This window comes from Panthera pardus, unplaced genomic scaffold (assembly GCF_024362965.1).
Source record: "Panthera pardus isolate Hobbes unplaced genomic scaffold, ASM2436296v1 HiC_scaffold_16, whole genome shotgun sequence".
NCBI lineage: Eukaryota > Metazoa > Chordata > Mammalia > Carnivora > Felidae > Panthera > Panthera pardus.
In genome coordinates this window covers 43,615,960-43,623,170 of record NW_026526721.1, presented here as the reverse complement: position 1 = coordinate 43,623,170, position 7,211 = coordinate 43,615,960, and the positions used below count along the sequence as shown (strand labels likewise).

At 39.0% G+C, this 7,211-nt stretch overlaps 1 non-coding gene across 1 annotated transcript; it reads left to right on the top strand.

The window, feature by feature from the left end:
• Positions 1-757: 757 nt before the first annotated feature.
• On the top strand, positions 758-864 carry LOC128777437 (U6 spliceosomal RNA). The gene has a single exon (XR_008422697.1). It is a non-coding gene; the product is annotated as a U6 spliceosomal RNA (small nuclear RNA).
• The last annotated feature ends 6,347 nt before the right edge of the window (positions 865-7,211 follow it).

The following is a 7,211-nucleotide window of genomic DNA, read 5'->3' as shown; positions in this document are numbered from 1 at the left end:
GTTAGCCCGGAGGTTCTGTGCAGAGTAGGAGAAGGCAGCAAATTTGTAAATAGGGGTGTAGCCATATTGTAGATTTCTTTGGAGGGGATTTGGATTCAACTCTATTACTGTGAAACGAGAAGTCACTGATAGTTGGGCAATGACAAAACAATCTGTAATCATAAAAGTCTAATGAGCAACCAAAGAGTAAATTAGAGTTTAAAAAAATTCTCTTTGAAAATGATAAAGCTGATAATGATAATGATAATGAAAAGATAATGATAATGATAATGAAAATGATAAAACATTTGGTTAATCCAAAATGTAATTAACCAATAGAAAATAGTAATACCACTACTACTAGCAGAAGCTATGAACATCTGCTGAATTTTTTATAGAATTTATTTTATAAAAATAATGAAAAGAGAACCTGCTAGTACAAAGTCTAATCAGGATGTTATTATACAATGCCTTGGCAGGGGGTGGGGAAGGACAGTTCACACTGAAAATAAAATAATCCAAAATTGTAAAAAAGTAGTGAAAGGACAAAATAAACTCTTGTAATGGACTGACAGATTAAAAAAAATGGATGCAGTAATAAGGAGAATTACTACTATTGAGAATTAAATCAGTGATGGTAAGCAAAATCCTCCCAGAGTGTGGCAAAAAGGGAGACTAAAGATGAAAGCTAAGAGAACATGTGACCTCTACCTAAGGGAAGTGATGCAGCTCAACCAGTTTGAGGAGTAAACAATTGAAAAAAAGAAAGAAAACAACAGTGCTCGCTTCAGCACCACATATACTAAAATTGGAACAATACAGAGGACATTAGCATGGCCCCTGCACAAGGATAACATGCACATTCATGAAGTGTTCCATAGTTTTCTAGAAATAGAATTGCCATATGAGTCAGTAATTCCACTCCTAGGTATTTACCCAAAGAAAATAAAAATACCAATGCAAGAAGATACAGCACTTCTTCGTTTATTGCAGCATTTACAATAGCCAAGATTTGGAAACAGCCTAAGTGTCCATCCACAGATGAATGGATAAAGAAGATGTGAAGGGCGCCTGGGTGGCTCAGTTGGTTAAGCATCCAGCTCTTGATTTCAGCTCAGGTCATGATCTCATGGCTGTAGGATGAAGCCCGAGTCTGAGCATGGAGTCCATGCTGAGCATGGAGTCTGCTTGGGATTCTCTCTCTCTCTCTCTCTCTCTCTCTCTCTCTCTCTCTCTGCTCCTCCCATTCCCTGCATGTATGTGTGCATGCTTGCTCTCTCTCTTTCAAAATGAATAAATTAATTAATTAAGTAATTTTTTAAAAAGTGCATTATCTTGATGAGGACTGAGAAATGTATAGAATTGTTGAATCATTTTATTATACACCTGAAACTAATATAACACTGTATGTTAATTATTCTTGGATACAGGAAAAAAAAAACACAACAAAACAAAACGATCAATTGTAACAGAAGGAAAAATAAGCTTAAAGAAATTTTCCTGAGATAAAGGAGAGGCTGAAATGGGGAGGTGCGGAGGTGCGGGGAGGATTTACAAATATCCAGGCTAATTATCAACAAAGTATCAAAATCTAAATGGTCATTTCAAAGGACAAGGGAGGGAAAGTAACAATTTATCCACCAACTGTGTCATCATTCAAGTTCTCTTTGGGGTGTGGAAACAAGTCAAAAAAGGATGTTTTTAAGATATGTTTATGTTTTTGACATATAAAAGGGCTTCAGAAAACATTCTTCACACAAACAGGTAAGTTCTTTGAAGACACAGACAGTATCTATCTTATTTATCACTTTATTACCAGCGATTAGTAAGGAGGCTAATAAATAATGTCTCTCTAAACTCCCTTCATTATATACTTCTGAGGTTTTCTATTGGCTACCCTGTATTCTGTGGCAATAGAGCTGACACAAAGTGAATACGTAATGTTTGGGGTGGTGATACTTCCCAGGGAGAAAACGTGGCAGGGCAACCGGGACAAGAGAATGCTGGGAGCTGGGGAAGGGTTATTTTGTAGAGAGCAGCCAGGGAAAGTGAGATAGGCGAAGTGACATTTGAGCAGAATTATGAAGAAAGTGAGAATTCCAACCAAGATAGATTAAATGTTCCCCTCAGCTTGACTAAATATTAGAGAGGCTTCTCCTTGCCTCTAAGCCCCTGAACTGCCTTTTCTTAGGGCATACACTTCAGAAAACTTGGAATTGTGGATCCTTTCATTGCCTCTTTGAGATGGAAATCTTAAAAAAAAAACAAAACAAAAAACAAAAAAAAAACTTCTTGCCAGTTTTAGAACCCAGACCTGTCTCTCTCAAGGACCTGGGAGCCATCTCTTTGAAATGTAATCAAGGAAAATAGTGCTCCTGTCTCTCAGTTTCCGTGTGAGTATCCCAAGCCTAACTTTGGCAGATATCTTGCTCTGAGTTACAACACTACTTCCTATCATGAAGATAGGAGAAAGTTCACTTTTAAAGCCTCTACTTGGGGCGCCTGGGTGGCTCAGTCGGTTGGGCGGCCGGCTTCGCCCAGGTCATGATCTCGCGGTCCGTGAGTTCGAGCCCCGCGTCGGGCTCTGTGCTGACAGCTCAGAGCCTGGATCCTGTTTCAGATTCTGTGTCTCCCTCTCTCTGACCCTCCTCCATTCATGCTTTGTCTCTCTCTGTCTCAAAAATAAATAAACACTAAAAAAAAAAAATAAAAAATTAAAAAAATTAAAAAAAAATAAAGCCTCTACTTGATTTGCACATAGAAATTCTTATATTGTTATTTGGAAACCAGTGCTAAATGTAATTTCATAGTGATTCTTAAAAAATACTCTCTATTTCTTAGCGTCAGGAATGTGATATCAGGATGTGAATGTGTTTTTCTTACAAGGTTAAAACTCTGAAATAAGGCCCGTAATATTAGGGAAAAAAATTCAAAGGTAGGCCCAACAAGTAAGCATTGTGGTGTTGGGGCTGTTGGACAGGTCTCTGACTTAAAGTATCTCCTCACATAACTTTTTTTTTTTTTTAATTTTTTTTTCAATTTCAAAAAAATTTCAATTTTTTTATTTATTTTTGGGACAGAGAGAGACAGAGCATGAACGGGGGAGGGGCAGAGAGAGAGGGAGACACAGAATCGGAAGCAGGCTCCAGGCTCTGAGCCATCAGCCCAGAGCCTGACGCGGGGCTCGAACTCACAGACCGTGAGATCGTGACCTGGCTGAAGTCGGACGCTTAACCGACTGCGCCACCCAGGCGCCCCCTCCTCACATACCTTTACCTTAAAAAAAAAAAAAAAAAAAAGAAAAGAAAAGAAAAGAAAAGAAAAGAAAAGCAGCTGTTGAGACCCAGGGTAAATTGTCAATCTGAGTCATTCAGAGGAAACTATAGTTACGTTTGGATCCAGCTTAAAAGACTTATAGGGCAATTATTTTGAAAGAAAGTGAGGGAAGCAGAAATGGTTAGAACATAAGGTGCTTTGTAGAAGACAGAGGAGGCCTTATATGGGAGATGTCTGGGCAGGAGTGTATCGAGCCTTTGGAGTAGTTGAGAGAGTGAATTAAAGGTATTGCAAGTACAAGGGGAGAGTCACTGAGAAAAACATTCAGTATTTGGTAGTGTTACAATTTTTCTGTGAAAAAAAACTAAAAACAAACAAACAAACAAAAAAAAAAAACCCAAAACCTGACTTTCAATGTAGTACATTAAGACAGTCAATGTATTTCCATTATTTCCCTGGATTTTATTTTCTTTTTATTAACTAATTGGTTTTCTCTCATGATATGGTAGCATTCACTAAATAGTATATATTTTCAATACACGTGTGGCTGTTTTCATCCCACATAAGATGACAGATGCCTTGTTAGGACACAAACAGCTTGAAGTAGGCTTGTAGAATAATGATCTGATCTAGATTCAGTTTTGACCTCACCTACTGTGCATGTTCTTACCCTGCTTTCTGGACTGGAGCAACTGTTCTGAAAGAAACAAGAGATATCTAGCATCAGTTTGTGTTGTGGGATGGAGGAAAGCAGAAGAGACCCTTGGAGCAGATACTCTGAGGTGCAATTCACTGGGCCAATATACCCCAACCCATGTCTCTCAGCTGCTATGAGTATTAGCTCCTAAAGGCTTCTTCTGATTGTTGTTCTCAGCAGCTAAGAACCACCTACACTGGGAACTTGTCTCCTCTGTCCCTCCCATGACAGCCCATTGCCAATGATGGATTGCTACATGGGTGAAAAAGTCTAACTCTGTTGCCTGAAGGGGACAGAGGAGCTGTGTGGTGCTTATGGTCGAGTCTTCTCCTTGTGAGTGAGACCAAGGCTAAGACTCCATCACTTCTCATCTCTTTCTCCTTCTATAGCCTCCTCCATAACTTAAGAGTTTGTACTGAAGAGAAGCCCCTCACTCTGCACCACATTCCCTATCTCAGACCCTACTCTTGGGAATTTCACCTGAAAAGATAATTTTTCACGTTGTGTGTGGACACATTGTGATAATGTTTCATCTCCTACCTGCATCAGGAGCCTCTCTGCTCTCACTCCAAGGCTTTTCTATTTCTGTTGTAGCACAAGAAACTCTGAGGCTCATGTGGCATCTATGAACTGGAGACTTGAAGGTAAAATGGGGGGGAATTAACATGGTCTGGGGCAAATTTTGACTTATGGGAGAAAGGATGCTATAGATAAAGTATTCATCCTTCTTTCTGTCCTTCCTTTCTTCATAGAGATGAAGCCTTCATTTTACTCTTCTACATACATCCCTAAAAACAGCATCAAGTGCTCAGCTTGTCAAAAATGTGATGTTTCTTCCCCACCCTCTCGTTCTGTCATTGCTCACTGTTCATACCAGATTAAATGATAACATGTGACAAAATTTGTTTTTGGTAATTTTTGTGAGGATAAGAATCATATGTTTTTCCCACAATGGCCATGGTTCTACAGATAATAAGGGTAAAAGAAGAAAATCTGTGGAAATTTTAAAATTGAAGAGAATTGAAAGGAATTAGGATAGTTAAGAAAGTGACAGAGTGAAAGATACATATATATTCAATAAGAGAAAAGGAAGAGAAAATTGCTGTAGTTCTTATAGATGGAAACCAAATTGACATTGAACTCTGTTCAGACACACATTAGCATGATTGAGGGCAGTTGGCTCATTAGGACTCTCTTTGGTTCAGAGATGAAGAACCTTCTGGGTAAGGACTTATTTTCCTTGGATGGAAAATAAACTTAAATACACATATAAAGACTATACCACCATGCTTAGCACTACACAGTACCCATCACTGAAATCATAGAACTTGCTTGAATCTTATGAAAACTGAGTAAAGATGAGAGTTCCTTTCCATTACCCACTGACCAGGAGTCTAATACTGCATTTCTCTGTGGTCTATTCAAGTGCAGCACCATAGAGAACTAATGTACATTTTCTCTGTTTGGGGGTAACAATCACAGCATGAGGAAAGAAAGAAGGTGAATTTAAAGGCTTACAGCATAGGCTGGAGATACAAGGAAGCAGGAAAAGATACAACTTTCAATACATTTTAAGGGGGGAAATGATTGCAAACATTTAAGTGACAGAAGTAACGGGCTTGGATAATGTTAATACCATCTTCGGTTTCTTTTTTTTTTCTTTTATTTTTTTAAAACAATTTTTGTAATGTTTTATTTATTTTTATGACAGAGAGAGGCAGAGCATGAGTGGGGATGGGGCAGAGAGAGAGGGAGACACAGAATCCGAAGCAGGTTCCAGGCTTCAGGCTGTCAGCACAGAGCCCGACGTGGGGCTTGAACTCACGAGCTGTGGGATCATGACCTGAGCCGAAGTCGAACGCTCAACCGACTGAGCCACCCGGGCACCCCTATAGCATCATCAGTTTCTAAGAAGATATTTCCTTTTTTTTTTCTAGTTGTGTTGTTATTATTGTTGTTATTATTTTCTTATCTGTAGTGAGAATCTATCCTGTAGAGTGAGCTGAGTGCTAAGAATCTTTGGCCCACAGGAGAGGCCCGAGGTGTCCACTAAGAAACAAGAGATAGCAGAAAACAAGAGACAGGACAGGAGCAATGGAAAATGATGGATATCATGCCAAATGCAATAGGAGTGTTTATAAATATAGTGAGACAACTGCCAGGGATTTCAACCAAAGGAAAAAGAAAGGCATACATCATGAACACAACTAGTAAAACAAAACAAAACAAAACAAAACAACAAAAAAACAACGATATTGAGTGGAACAGAGATGCTATAAAGGAAAGCCTTCGGCTTCCTCACGGCAATTACACTTCGTTATCTGGTCAATTTGAAATTTTCTCTCTGTCATCTTCTTACACATTTTGTGTCAAAGGAAGAGGATTGGATCATTACCTGAAAGAGAGAAGAGGGACTTAATTGATGCTGTTGTCCGGTTTCCATCATGGAGTCAGATATATGAAAATCGACATTCCTGTTAATCACAGATAACAAATCAGAGATAAGCATGGGAGCACGATCCTCCACAGTCAGGACTGGTCGCACACAGGATTCCTTGTGTGGAGCTGCAGGAGTTGGAAAAGTGATGCTGTCTGGGCTAATGAAGCAAAACAAAATAAAGGCTAACGTCACAGCAGAAAGGGTCTTAAATGCACAGCTGTATCTACTGCTGTCTCTTTCTGCACCTGGTTTTCAATTGCAGGTTAAATTTTTCTCTGCCGCAATCTGCTTGCTTCCCCTACAGGGCCCCCTAACATTTTCTGAGTCCAGTCCAAGCTGCTATTGATTATTTATTGTGGGTACCCTGTAACTGACAGAATTCGATTTTCTCTTTGTCAAAATCCAACTATTTGCCAAAATCCAAAGTCCATGCAAGATGCGACATCACACTAAGCTGCAAAAGTTCCTTTTAACTATTAAACATGACTTGGCTTGAAACTATACACACAGGTCATTTATTATAAGGGCATGCTATAGGCAACATATGTGTGGGAGTTTTAAAGGACAATATATAAAATGGCTATCTTTCTTTCTTTCTTTCTTTCTCATATTTGGAACAAGTTGTTAAGGTGAGACACAGGAAACGAACAGATGGTTATATTGCTACTAATGCTGATTTGGAAATGTGACTTTAGGTTATGGCTAAATGGACAGACTCAGACTTTATGTCCAAATTAGAAAGACTTTTTCTCTTAGTCACCAGCAGAATGGGACAACTTAGGCTTCTCATGGAAAGTCAGAAATTTTACAAGTGGCTCT